Source organism: Mercenaria mercenaria, chromosome 2 (genome assembly GCF_021730395.1).
Source record: "Mercenaria mercenaria strain notata chromosome 2, MADL_Memer_1, whole genome shotgun sequence".
In the NCBI taxonomy this organism is placed as follows: Eukaryota; Metazoa; Mollusca; class Bivalvia; order Venerida; family Veneridae; genus Mercenaria; species Mercenaria mercenaria.
The window spans coordinates 9,355,814-9,371,707 of record NC_069362.1 but is presented as its reverse complement, the minus strand read 5'-3'; the positions used below and the strand labels follow the sequence as shown (position 1 = coordinate 9,371,707).

Here is a 15,894-nt window from a genome sequence, read left to right as displayed (position 1 = left end):
TGTACAATTCCTTTTTTTTTGAATATCTATCTGATTTTGATATAAAGGAGGTCGACCCGATTTTTTCGGATGGTCACTCCCTACTTTCTCTCTCTATTGATAGCAATGTAATATTAAAAAGATGTGGTTATATTAGTCAGAATGAAGTGGAACAAATTAATAATAATCAGTATCAAAATTGCAAACCACCAAAATGGCAAAACTCGCTCGAACCAACTTTTATTGAAAATCTCGACCATAATAGCATTGCTGAAATAAATAATACTTTGACTTCTATTAAGGCATGCGATGTGACTAAGTCTACAGTAAACGCAATTTCAGAAAAAAATCGCTAGTCTGTTTAATCATGCGGCTTTCGATACCAAGGGCAGGACGTGAAGTGGTTGCACACTTGGTTCAAGCGAGCGAAATGGTTGCAAACTTACAAAATGACGGATATTTTCTGAAATCATCGCGTGTTCGCTTGTTTTTTTATCAGGTAAGTGGGTTACTAAGGTATTTTGAACTCTATGGATATGTGCATGCATCAGTTCAATGTCTACGTCACACTCGGTTTTGCGTTTCAGCGTTGTAGATTTTGAATTCTCGAAGTTATTGAAGTTATAAAGTGGTCATGTCCATGTTTTGATATTTGAATTGCGTCGTTTCTTGACGTTTTTTTACATTTTAATGATCAAACTAGCCTGTTTTGGGGCCCTTAAACGAGACAAAACAACTAATTGTGAAGAATTCTATAAACGTTCGGCTCTGCATGTTTTCGGGATAGTGCTATACCCAAATAAATCTTGTTCAAGCTCTTTTTTGTAGCAAACTTGTACTTCAAGCAATTTCTGTTGCAAACTTTTTCTGAAAAAATAGTGTCCAACTATCAGAGAATGTTTATTGTGCAACTCGTGTACATTTCTTTTCTGTTAAGGGTCGTACATTTTTATAGCATCAAATGGCCCTTTGATATTTTAATATAACTGTTTATAAAAAAAAACCTTACCATGTTTTCATAAAACCTGGTGGGATTAGGGTTAGTGTTCCTACATAATTTTAACATCTTCCCTGTTTATAGATTGAGCTGTCTAGATTGCAAGCAGAAATAAAATTAAACTTTCGGAGACATTGTCTATAGGTACATTTTGTCTTTTGGATGTTATCCATCTATACACACTATACAGACAACGACTTTAACATGCAGTTGTTTTCTTTCAGATCTTTTCAGGTCTAGATGCTATGAACATCAGACGATATTATAACCCGAGAGCATGAACATGAATCTTCATTAGTTAAACAAACTACGCTAACACGTATATCAGAAATAACCGTTAGGTAAGTGTTATTGGTATCAAAGACAATTTATAAAATTTTGTAAGCCTATTCTTATTTTCTATTCCTATTCTGTACCAACAATTTTAGCAACCTAAAGTCAGATACATTTTTGCGTAATATTATAGTACACACAAGCAATGTTGGTTACCAACCAGTAATGAAAAGTAAATTAATTGCAGTGCCATAATACAGAAGACATATAAGTATTGCTACAGAAATAAATGGCAAGAACAAACATTGAAATGCCGTTTACTTGCAAAATTTATTTTAATTGTTAGAAACAAAACAAAAGCGTCAAGTGCAACAGTGTATAATGTTAAATGTTCAGTTCTTTATATTATATATTGTTAATTTTGCATAACATTGCAATATATTTCACAAATTACCAGTGTTACTTTTTATTGCAGAGACCACGAGTTTAACCGAAGGAAAGGAAGCGTACCAAAGTATGGAACATTAAGAAAATTGAATGATATATCAAGAGGTGTTCGACCAGTTAAGTCACATTACAGAGTTGACGAGTCCACTAAGACTATATTTTGAGCGAACTCACAAATTAAAATACAGCGCAACAGTTACGCTGTATACAGTGGATTGAAATTGATAAACTATAACAAGAAAATGTTCGGCTGCGATTAAATCCGTCTTCTCTGAAAATGAACAAACATAATTATGATGTTTTTTTTGATTGTCACCACAAATTTAAATGCAAACTCTACTGTTTTCAATTTTGCCTTGATAAAGTTGCTTGTGTCCAAGATTACATCTTTTTGGATACCGTGCAACTTGGGCTTTTCCGAAGTTGTTTGTGGTACTTCTTCTTTTTGTTTAAAACACTTCAATTTTCCAATCAGAAACTTTAAACGACAAAATTAAGCACGTGTTAAAATGATCGGAACTACATTCATGTTTCAACAGATGTTACACTGTAACATAGTTGAGTTAAACATTTTATCTCAGTTTTACTCTCATTGTACATCGTCCAAGTGTTTTAGTGTTAGTATCGAATTATTTATTGTTTTGATACACAGTAGTATGACATAACATAACCAAAAACGACGATTTATGTTTCAGAAACAAAATATGAACTATACCGCATGTCCGTAAAGGAGTATTCTACATGTATCTTATCACCAACACTCAATAGCCTTGTATCGTATTATGATCATGTTATATCGACACAAGATTGCGCAGGTGTATAAACAATTACTATAACTTCTAATGAGTTCAAAACATTTTGAATCATTATCATATCTTAAGACCGGCATATATTTTTGTACATTTAACCTAGAAATGAAATATAACGTAAGCATTTATGTCACTATGTTATTACACCACTGTTGTATATAAATGTGTTTTTTTTCTATTAAAACTGCATGTACTAATATTTAACGAAAAACAGTTTTGATGAACAAATCATGTATCCTGGTAGTTTGTTGTTTCTGTGACGACAAATGCGTTGAAGCACAAACCATGAACGGGAGTTCCTTTCGCAAATACCACATTCCAGAGGAGAATTCTCACCGCTGTCTCAGTCTTGCGTTTTTGCCTGAAAAATAAATTGAACAAGGAAATATACAATACTGTAGATTTCAGATCGATTGAAATTAAAACATAAATTTGCTATATATTAGTTCGATTATAATATTTCTTTTATGTAAAATATCTTTAACAAATTTTCTGTCAATTATAATTACAGGTCAATGGAGATGGGAACTTAGAATTGGGGCTAAGAATTGAGACGAGAACTTGTCAGATGTATATAGTCTAGATATCTTATTTTCTTGTGAAGTGCAGAGTTTAGTCCAAAAATTAATTATTCTGGTTTTAACGGTTATTTCTAAAGGGTAACGCCCCAGTTCACCATACAGCATATATAAGGGTGTGCTTTTTCTGCAATGTGTGATTTTTCTGAGGAAGTCAGTATGCACTTTTTCTAAAAAATCAAGGTTTTCGTAGCCCCACATTTCACAATTAAATGTTAAAATAGGTAATATTGTTTGATCAAACAGCTTAAGTTGAAGGTCACCAGGCAAATCTAGATTGAATATTCTACTATACAAAACGTGCATGGCTTTGTTTGCCTGAGAGGCAAGCGATTTCCTTGCACTAAGAAAACTACCTGAGGACGAAAATATCACTCCTAGATATTTGTATTCTTTTACAATTTCAAGAGGTGTACCATCAAGAGTAAACATATAATTTTCAGGTTTGTTTGTTCCAAAGATCATAACCTTTGATTTACTCATGTTGATTTCAAGTTTCCATTTTTTGCAGTATTTTAAAATATCGTTCAGTGTAGACTGGAATGATATTTGGTCCTCACTAAAAATAATTGTGTCATCTGCATATAATGGTACAAACAGTTTCAAATATACAACCAGGTTATCGTTATGATACTCTACAGTAATTCCAGGGTTGTTTTGCTCTAAGAAACTTTCAAGGTCATTTAAATAGATAGAAAACAAAATCGGGAAAAGATTTTCCCCTTGTCTAACTCCACATGTACTAGAGAAAAAAGCAGAAATGTCATTATTTAAGGATACACAGGATTTTATATCGGCATACATATTGCGCAAAACTTGAAATATTTTTCCATTTATACCTGTTTTAATAAGTTTACTCCAAAGGCCAATGCGCCAGTTTTTATCAAAAGCAGAAGAAAAATCGATGTAGGATACGAAGAGTTTTCTATCAAAAAGTTAAGAGCAAACACGTGATCAGCTGTTGAGTACTTTGCCCTAAACCCCGCCTGGTTTTCAGACAGGATGTTATTAACGTTTAGAAAATTCGTTATTCTATTGTTTAGAACTGAAGTGAATAGTTTTCCAAGGCAACTTAAAATTGTTATAGGCCTATAATTTCCTAGGTCTAACGGAGAACCTTTCCGCTTGAAAATAGGTTTGATTGTACCGATAAGCCATGTGTCTGGAATTGGACCAGTATCAAGAATAATATTAAATAAATTACAGTATACTTGGGTCATGTATCTTTTTGTACTTTTAATATATTCATTATATATATAATCTTGCGTCGAGGCAGCTTTGCCGCTGTTTAATTTGAGAATGGCCTTATGTATTTCATTTTCACATATTGGTCCATTTAATAATTCATTTGTATCACCTGAAATGAAAGTCGAATGGAGTTTGTTCTTCAGTTTCTGTTTGTATGTTTATGTTTCTTAAATGTTCATAGAAAGTTTTATTTTCGGGCATTTGATGAGACGACTGCTGTTTTACGCTATTCAAGATTTTCCAATAATCACGTGGTTTATTTGTACTGATTTCACGTAATTTTCGTTCGTTACTAAATTTATGTTGCCTTATATAGGTGTTCATTGTTTGCTTGTAAATTTTGCTAGCTCTCGCAAGTACTTGTTTATATAGATCATTTTTATGTAGATTATATTTTTGCGGGCTGAGTGATATTTACGTCTTGCTTTTTCACAGTGAGGCCCAAACCATGGTCTATTAGTTTTCGATTTACTATTACAAGTTTTATAGTAAGAGTTAAAGGGTGTAGGAAAGGTATCCAAGGGGCAGGACGTGAGCCATATAACACTGTTGCCGGTATTATCAAGTATACTCTTAACGTGTCGGAGCCACTTAAAACTAAACCCAGACATATACATGTATACAACAGCAACAGCGTTTTATGGTTAAACCAACAACTTGTTGAAAACCGAAATCTTGATAAGTTAATTAAAAGAAATTTGTTGGATCAATTTCTTCAAACTGGGTCAGGTCTACTTAACAATTCATCCAAAGGAAGAAATTATATGATGTTTAAAAACACTCCAAATTTGAACCTTATCTTAAGGTACTATCTTGCAGTCATCGCATTACGCTTTTTCGTTTTCGAACTGGCAACCGCCGATTGATGGTTGAAACTGGAAGATGGCGTCAGTCCTTTTTAGAACATGATTGCCGACGAATATCATTATATGTTTAAATGCCCTTTCTTCTGTCTGGCCAGGAGAAGACTGATCCCAAGTAAATAGCATAATAGACCAAATGCACTAACATTTAATGAACTAATGAACTCAACATCCCCAACATTACTGAAAAATGTTGATATTTTTTCTAAACGTATAATGTCTTTTTTTAACAAGTGATCAGCTAATTTTAAAGGGTGCAACTAAAGTACGGTATACCCTTCCGCTTCCGCCCTAGCAAATGTGATGCTTCTCCCCCGGCCCGTCATGTGGCAATATTACAATCTCTATTTATGTCACTTTATGGCTTTTTAATTCAGGAGAAGTCATACCATATTTTAGCTGTAGCCCGAAATTTTCCAGTACCACAAATATGTAACAAGATGTACTATGTATCAATGAATATTATACACATAGATTCTAGTATAACACTTAGAAATAACTTACCGCAGTTGTATATCTATCCCACCATGAATAATATACATGTATATCCATTTTATTTATTTTCATTTAATTAAACAACTGTTACGACACTTATTAAAAATCACATTAGTGAATAAACAATACAGCTCCACGTGTACACATTCACAACGCGCACAGAATTCTCATTTATTTTGACCTATGTCAACTAGACCGTAAACACCCCCGCACATGGGGTTTTCCACTAAAATAGTCGATAAATTCAAGGTCAGTATCACCCTTGTGAATGTGTACCGCGTTAACAGTATTGTCCACCACATAGAAACTAGAATTATTACCTATCTAAAAACTACAAACTGTCCCCATATATGTATTTATATATAAAACTATGTAAATGTTTGTTTCAGTATTGCTATGTACATACACCCACATTTGTTAATATAATAAATCATGTTGTTCTCATGCATACATGCTGAAGAACCTGATTGTAAATAAAAGTATATGTCTGTCTGTCTGTCTGTTAAAACCATTGTGAGAACAAAGGATTACTAGATTTATGTGCTACCTTTTTGCTTTGTAGATATAGTATTTCCACATTTATTAGTTTTATATTTGTATACATTACCTCTGGATTAACATTTCTGTAAACATTCATGCAGTGGCGTTATATCATTCCAAGGAGTTTACAAATAAATACATTTTTACATCTAAAGATTCGAGCATAGCATCCTGGGTTGACAGTAATTGTCAGGCAGTATGCTTTAACACGTATTTATTTTGTACTCAGTAACTTAGATATACCAAAGATCACTCGGCGTTCTAGAGAATCCGATACTCTACTGAAGTTTAACATTGCATTAAATTTTCTCCTAATGTTCGCGAAATAGTTTACTTCGCGTCTGATATTGTGTTCATCGGAATTTACAGATGTCATCATTTAAATATTTGACGTGTATTTACAAAATGCGTCAAAAATGTTTTTCATGTATTTGTACTTTGTATAATGAGTTCTGCTACCTTAACAAGTTGGTGTTATCATTGCACGATGTGATATGTCATGGACGCGTTTAAGGTATCTACAAACAAACGGCTGCAACTGTGTCCGTTTAAGTTTGGAAATATCCTATAGACTTTATAAAAGCTACCTAACGTGCCATAAAGAGTAGACTTGTTTGCTATATTACCGATTAGGTTCATTTTTTTAACGTAACATTTTAATTATTACATTATATATTCTATTATCTCCCAACCTTTTTATAACTTCCTTAAACCCGATGTGACTTCTTGTTGAAGTTATCAGTCTTCACAAATTATTAAAGCCGTATTTATATCCCCACATATTTTCTACATCTGATTTGTTTTTGTCTTGCAAATGCGACGCCAATACATTATTAATGTCCATAGGTTAGTCTTACCACTGATGTGTTGTACGTTAGCAAGGTTCCCCCCTTGCCTCTTAGCAAAACATAATTCCGCACTAACTAATTAATCATTTATTTCAAGGCTTTTCTTGACATTCTCAGATGTATGCTGATATTTTTGACTCACTCAAATGCGTTCGAGTACAATGTAATGTATGCATATCTGCCTCAATTTTCAACTAATAATGTTATCTCGAAGTCTTTTAGAAAATTAAGCTAAGAAAATGGCGTACTCTGTTTTAATGGGTCTGTTTTTGAAAGGTAATGACATGAACAACACTACTCACTTTCTTTAGTGGAGCGCATGTATTCCTAAATATTGAATGGACTCCCATGATGATCCTAAAGGACCAAAAGTTTGTTAAAAACGAATCAAAGTACTGAATCCTAGTAATTAGATTTTATTAATTTATTTTAGGTCGATTGTGAAGCAACTTCAACTTACATTAATCACTCTAGCCATCACTTTCTTCAAGGAATGCATCGCCACGAGGGTATGACAGAAGAGAGACCAGTTTCCCTTAGTGTCAAGCGAAGGAGCTACTGGAGCCATTTTTCAAGTCTTTGGTATGACGCGGCCAAGGAGAGAACCTACGACCTCCCTCATTCGAAGCGGATGCTCTATACTAGACTAACGAGGTGATGATGCTATTAATAAGTCCCGTGTTAACGTCTGTTTCCTCTAGTTACTTCTGTAAGTTCTAAGAAATATCATATTGTTATGTACTATTTTATAGGCTTATTAGTACATTATATTGTCTAACACGTTATTGTATGGACTTGAATGAATTCTTGAGCTTTGTGCCTCGACGGAACATGCGTTCTGTAAAGTTTTGAGTGGGTCGAAATGGTTTAAAAAAGAGATCAATAATTCTTGGACAATGTAGAATAAAACCGAGAATGTGGTCTTTACAATACTTTCATGATATACTGCCTACGTATCGTGAACGTTAGAAGTCATTGATAGCAGATTTAAAAACTTGTTATAAACGCAATAGCTTTAAACAATCTAACAATTTTACGAATGTGTATAAATTTGAAATGATACAAAACAGTCTTCAGTTGGAATATTAAGTGAAGCGAAGAACATTGTTCGTCCATTTGAATATGTAAAATACCAGACTAGCCCTATACACGTCAATAATCTATCATTTTAAACAAGAAATGCTCAAAAAAATCAGTTTCGAGGTTGCAAAACCTGTTTTTTTCACAGTTAAGAATTAGTTTAACCTGAAAATCGGTATCATCACAGCATAGATTTTAAATGCATGATCTGTGTATCTTAAAGTGTACTTTGAATTTCTATCATTTAAGTTACAAATTGAAAGAATATCGTTCTAAAAGCGTCGTTTTAAAATGTGAAAATAAAAGTAAACCCACAGTCATCATCGAGATACACAATAAGGCAATGAAAAAACTGTTTGGTGACGTGATACATGCATCAACTGCCAGTTTCAGTTAAAACAGTTGGCTTACTTTCCAATGCTCAATGAATGTTTTAGCTTACAATGGCTTCCTCATTTTCAATGTTTTCAGACAAAGTCTGCGTCAATAAAGATTCTGCAGCGAAAGGTTTCATGAAGTTTTACAGTTTAAATCGTAATACGCTTGTGAATACTGAACGTTTTTTGTTAATAAATATGTAATTGTCATAAGCAGTAACATGTTTTATTTAAACCGATAAATTATAATAAATAAAGTGATTCACAAAACAACATAGGATAAAAAGCAAACATAAAGAAGGCAAAACAAATGTATTATCACATGTTTGATAGCATGTGACTGAAATAACGGCATGCCATATTTTTGTATTACGCTATTTTAATAACATTTTACGTTGGTGTTGTCTCCAATAAGTACGATAATCTTCTACGTTAATTAACTAGATGGGTGTTTTTCAGTAAAATCTAATCAAATTAATGAATACATCTATTGTTACAGATTTTAGAAACGTTAAGTGAAACAAGTATCTTAAGTTCTGTTCAACTTTATTAGATTGCATATTTGATTTCAAGACAAGAGAATGATATACCGATTTCAAACAATACTGTTAAAAGCAATTTTAAGGAAGAAATAAAAGAGACTATTTTATCATCGAAAGCATTCTGTACATAATTACACTGTCTGTATGTGTTCCATAACTTGTTATTTTGTCTTGGTGATATAATTGTTTCGCAAAACTTATCTCACATGTTATATCTGTCTCCAGATAATACATAACCATATAATGTAACTGACATTTATTATCTGAGATTCTGTGAATGACCTATTTTTCTTTTTCAATATGTCGCTTGCCAGAGCATGGTAAATTTATGTCTAGTAAAAATCTTCACCTAGACTAATCATATTAAAACAAGAAAGCTAGAGAAAATTATATCAGAACACCCAATCGCATCCAGTGCATGCTTCTGTCCTTATTTTTCATAATTGAATACTACTTCTAACAATATACTTACCGCCTTTAAAACGAAGTTATGTAATGCGCTAAGTAGAATGAGTTTATTATTATACAGAAGATCACAAGCTTAGACATTTATTTAACTATAGTTAGCAATAACAACATTTGGTGACAGAGTTATTATTTTTATTCGATATGAGGTATAATGTTTTTTAAGAAGGCAGAGTGCACTAGGTTTTGGAACGAGTTATTGTTTTAGTTTAATTAAACATATTTATTCCCAAGTGTACATAACATAGATTTGTATATTTACAACATCAAGTTAACATGATATTATGGAAAGAATAAGAATGAAAGACATATCTTGTAGAATTCTTCTTGTTATTGTTTTGAGAAATGATAATAAGCGTTTACTCGGTCTTCTGATCAACTATTAGAACTCTTGTATGTATGGCGTTTTGTAAACTAATAATCGGATGACATCTCAAAAATGCGTCTTCGCAGTCGCCCAATTAAAGCAATAAACACTTCCCAATGCAGTGTTTTTGGAAAGAAAAATAAACTTGACATTGTTTAAAATGCACTAACAAAAGATAAAAGCCTGTACAAAGACGATGTTTTGGAAGCATAAAACCTGGCAGAAACTATATCAATTCGTCTATTGATTGTGTAATATCTGACAAAGTGTATGATTTCAGTTAACACATAACAGACAATATTCAATTTGCTTCCGTCGTAATTAGTCCAAACTTGTGATGTGTTTTGTGTGATCAACAAATTTGCCGCTTGCTTCCTGGCAAATAATTTCCCAGTCCAAAACTGATCAATCATTTATCTCGAGCTCTCTGTCTACATTCACGATTTCTTTGATATTTCTGACTCACTCGTGTCAAAGGGGATTTTATGCGATTCAAAAGTGACGTTGATTCTTGAATACCGCTGTATATCCTTTTGTCTAGTATAGCAGTATCTGCAGACATTTTTGTATTCCCCGGCCTTCCGAATTGTTTAGAAACGTGATTTATATTTAGAAACATGATTTATATTTAGACAGAAAACTATTGCTTTCATCCATGTTACTAAGGTTGTATGCAGGGACAGCAATGGTATGGAATATTGTATATTGCAACTTTTAAGAATCATACCAGCATAATTGTGTTTGCAAAGCTTAAAAACAACGCAAACAAATGAAGACTGTTTTCAAATCATATGGTGGTAATTTAGGTGTCAAAAGATCCTTTTGGAGCAAAGAACGCAAAAATAACAACAGACTCGGTTATTGATTCTGTTAATGAGAGGTAAGAATCATTAATCAAAAGTGGAGACTCGGTGATTGATTCTGTTAATGAGAGGTAGGGACCATGAGTCAAAAGTGGAGATGAAATACATTTCTAGAGACGTTAGGTCAAGAAAGTAACTTGTCGTAAGTTTCTATGTCATCACTGGAGTATCCGTACAAATTTCAGTCAAAGTATTTAAAGTACCAATAATAAAGGAATGTAAGTTTCTCACGTTCATGTCTTACGTGCGCAATGTCCATGATGTTGTTAACAAAAACCTAGGTATGCCAGGTTAGGGCAACACCTGAAAATTGCCGTAGACTATCATATTCCGTCTGTTTTTTCGTCTTTACTAATGTTTATCTTAATAAATGTTTTGTGCCTATACTGTTATTGGGCGTTTTGTCACATGTTTTCACGACTTTGCATACAAAACTTTTCTGTCTCCTTGTATTGACTTTGAGTATGTGAAATAGTATATCATTGATCTGTCACATGAAAAAAAAAATAGCTGTTCAAATATCCCCCCCCCCCCCCCCCCCCCCCCACCCCCCCCCACCACCCCCACTCCCCCGGACCAAATAAAACATCCAGAGAATTATTTATTTGCGCACATACAGGCAAATACAAGCATTCATGAAAGGGCTTGTCTCCTATTTATCCCAAAGACAGCACCGTGTATTCCGCGACACATGACTTACTTTATCTTCTGTAAAGCATGCAACCAATTAAGAATAAGACAATTAAGATTTCATGTCAATTGAAAACCGAAATTTACAAAAACTATAGAACAGAATGGGAAAGGGATAACCCAGAAACTCCATACACACTGCACCTCGACCTTCTCAAGCAGATTTCCAAACCCGACAAACACAGATCACACTAATTACAACAGAACAATGCCGAACAGAACAAAAACATTATAAAACACAAGTAGAACACACAAAATGCCAAAAATATAACCTGTTAAAAAAAGAAGCGAAATACATATGTGTATTACGTCGGAGAAAGCAAGTTTTCCAGAAAAAGCATCAGCATCATCAAGTTTTGACAATGTTTTTCTAAAGGTAATTAAAAGTTATCACCAATGAAAACACTCAGTTGCATGTTGCAATGTCTTTCTGCATAGAGAGTAAAAATGAAACGTGACAATATTCCTGCGAATTTAATTTTGCTCGTTTGCATTTCAACTTTTCTGTTGCTGCATATCAACGATGGTTGCTGTAATACACCACTTGGCATTATGCAGTAGAAAACTGCAAGATCAATTGAAGACGCACAAAAACTTAAATCACAATTAAATGCTGCGATAAAACTGTCGAGCAATTCCCTCTGTGATCAAAGTTAATTCTGAAATTGGAATGACTTTGCCTCTTTGCTATACCGTTACTGTTCTTTTATACAATCGCTCGTGTTTTCGCGGACGGTTTATCGACATCTAAGGGAAATGCTGGTGTTTTCTGCATGTTGAAACGGACAAATGATTCTCTGAACATCCAGTTTATATTGCACTCGATTGATGCTTATTGTCTTCTTTCGAGTGACTTTTTAAAATGTTCCTTGGTTATACAGTCATACAATTATTGTTTTGTAGCACAGACGAGTAGTGTAGAAATCCATATGAGATGTATCTTTGTAAAGTACCGCTATGGTTTTCTGTCACTGTCATGCCAAATTAAAACTAAGTCATTTAAATACATATGTTGTTATCATTTTAAAATAATCTTTTAAGCTTGTCGGTGTCGGGGTTGGCTAAGAATTGTGTTTAGGTCCACTTTTTTCTCTTAAACTATACGGTCTATGGCTTTACAATTTTGTAGACATCCTTATGGTCATTATATTAGTAAGTAGGCAAATAACAGTAACTATCACCTGTAGTTCCTTAGAATTATTGCCCTTTTTGTACTTTCTTCAATACTACAACAGTTATAGACTTTTTTATTTGTATGCATCTTAATTACAATAAGATTAGTCCATAGTTCAAGGACACAAGCCCTGTCTTGCAGTTTAACTGTATAATGGCCCATTCAACTTAGATAATACATATTTCTTTGTTATTTTATTTTGTTTATGTCAACTTTTCTTTCTTGAATGCTTTAGCTTTTAAACTTTACATTTTTGTTTCATCATCAGTTGACGAGTAAGAAGGCTAAGGACCATAAATCTTTTCTTGCATTCTGCCTTGTATCAAGCTCTTATAGACGGGTGTTGGTACTTGCAGGCGGTGCTCTTGTTAATACTTTTGGCACTCCTATTACATATTCATAGGAGAATATAATTTGTTTCAGATTGTTTTCCAGATACATGTTGAAAGCTTTTTGCACATGTTAGACAAGCCTTAGTGATTGCATGCTGTCGTATTTTGTTAATGTTTTCAGTAAGGATTTTACTATGTGTTGTATATATTCGTCAGATATACCAATTAACACTTAGAGCGACATTAACCTACTTTCCAGACTTCTGGACATTTGCCTTTGACACAAATAAGCCAGTATAGATTTATATAAAGATTAGAAAGAAATTCTTCAGTTTCAGACGTAATACCTAATTATATAGGCAAACATTCTGACAGCATGCAATGAGATAATATATATATAATTTTATTGACCATAAAACAAGTTAGTATTGTCTTTAAACTTCGTAAGAAAATAACATTGTAAAAGACTGGTTTGTACCTGTTTTAGTATTGATAACATTATAAAGTAAGTTACAGAATAATAATTGCTGTTAAACGATAATTGGCATAAAAACTAAATAAGCATTGCCTTTAGCACATGTGATACAAATTGCCCTTCATAAATACATATCTAATGCATTACAGATAAGACATTTTGACGAATTTATTAATGTTGGCAAATCATTTAATGAGAGTCTATCATTAAACATTAGTTTTAAACATTTTAATGGCTTTCCATCAGGTTCGTAAAAGTTTCCTGAATAAATTGGATGCTTACAACTAGGATGAACACATGTTAGGTATGTTTTAAAAGTAAAAGAATCACGTCAGAAACAAGCGTTTATTTAAGTATATATTAGAAAAATAGTCTCATTTATAGAACCTCAGTAAATGCGACTCTTGTAATACTTTAAAGCTAAAGTCGGTGATAGAATTTCAGTAAATTGTATGGTTTCTGTTTTTTTTCACATTTACAACATCGAATATTATACATGTATACACGTAAATTTCTGAAACTCTTTATTGTTTATCCGGCTGCTAAGATCGTTCAGCGTGATATTGTTACGCTCCTGCCCTTGCGCAACGCTTCAGTGATTGGATACTATTATACGGCCTATATGCTAGGACAGTGGTCAGTCGCTGCCTAACACATATGCCGATAAAGGCTGACAGAACGTAGCCCTTGGGTGTAGTATAAGACTGAACTGGACTGGACTTGACTGAACTGTACTGTGGGTCCTGTATCAAGTATTGTATATTGACAGTGCTGGCACTATTAATTACTTGGCCTCGAGATTTACTACAGTACGGTAGAGGTGACTGGACACTTAACAGTCTGCTCAAGGTAGACTGAAAATAACGATTGGTTAGCGTGACTGGCACTCTATAGGTTGCCAATTATGACTGGGACTATATAGAACTGGAACTATTGTAGACTGCTGTAGGCTGCTAACTGGAACTGGAACTCAGTGATCTGCTCGCCGTGACTGGAACGTTAGACTGCTCGCCGTGACTGGACACTGTAGACTGCTAGCCGTGACTAGAAGGTTAAACTGCTCGCCGTGACTGGACACTGTAGACTGCTAGCCGTGACTGGACACTGTAGACTGCTAGCCGTGACTAGAAGGTTAAAGACTGCTCGCCGTGGCTGGAACACTGCTTGCTGCTGGGCTTGCGTCGAGTGGTTCTACCCTATAAGTATCTAGTGTTTGGACTCCAACATTGTTTTATTTCAGAAAAATGACCATTGGGGAATACTTATATAACTAAGAAAATACCACGGAAGATTATTAAAGTTTTCTAAAATTTATTTAGTTTAACCTTAACAACTTCTGAGTAAGATTCGGTGAAAATATACGATCAAACAATCAAAGATGCCCGGTAAAACAGTCGCGACGCAACCACTAGAATGAACACGAACTGTCAGCACCCGAGATAAAAATGATCAAGTATAATTACACTGAAAATATCTACAAAAAAATATTCTGAACGATTAAATTTATTTTATTTAATAAATTAACTGCCAAAGATAGAAAATAAATAAAGCACACCTTTCAGATTTCGATTCCAAGTAAAAATTTCGAAAGTTTTTAATAACAGCCAAAACGGTGTGCAAGTGCAAATTTTGAAGTTGGAGCTCTCGACTGAAATTGTGGGAGCCTATTTATACCCCCACAGAATCAGCCCACCACCCCACAGTGTGGAGTTGCGGAAAACGAACGCGCCACAGAAAAATTGTGGGGACCACAGATTTTTCGTGGGATCGTCCACAACTCCACAGTGTGGGACTGTGGAAAGAACGTCCCACAGATTTTTTGTGGGGACGGCCGAAATACCTTAAAAATACAAAAATACACATAACAACAACCGCATAATCATAAAGAGACGTATTACAAACTTCTCTTGAAATATTATGGCAAAACATCACGAATAAAGCAATTTAAAACAATTCGAAAGCCGTTCCATAAGCTTCACTGTTGCGTAACGATTGCTCACCGTTAAAATAAATATGACATACATGTACGACATGTGCACTGTGATAAAACATCAAAATAACAATGTTTTACTCTAAATCTCAAGGAATTACTCAGCAGAAATACATAATAAATGTTGCTGCATCATATGAAATCAGGGTTTAACACTAGGAAAGTAAAATGAAGGATTACGGAATTGTTGACATAAATCGCGGAAACTGAATACATTCACAAACTGTGGCAAAGTTCTGACATGGAAAACAGCTTCAAAAGTGAAGGATGGATCGAAAAGCTGGCACAATACGTAATGTTGGGTTGATGTCTTGTGAATTTAACCTAAGACAGCAACCAACTTCATGCGTTGTCGCCAGCAAAAGCTGCAAAAATGAAAGTAAACAGCCTGAGTAAAAGAAGAAAGAATGAGTGAGAGGTAAAATTTCTAGAACACTTCATTACCCCCCGGTTTTCCATGGC

At 34.0% G+C, this 15,894-nt stretch overlaps 1 long non-coding RNA gene across 1 annotated transcript; it reads left to right on the top strand.

Annotated features, from left to right (window-relative positions):
- Nucleotides 1-363: 363 nt before the first annotated feature.
- On the top strand, nt 364-2,006 carry LOC123562558 (uncharacterized). The gene is made up of 3 exons (XR_006688578.2): nt 364-478; nt 1,201-1,317; nt 1,725-2,006. It is a non-coding gene; the product is annotated as an uncharacterized LOC123562558 (long non-coding RNA).
- The last annotated feature ends 13,888 nt before the right edge of the window (nt 2,007-15,894 follow it).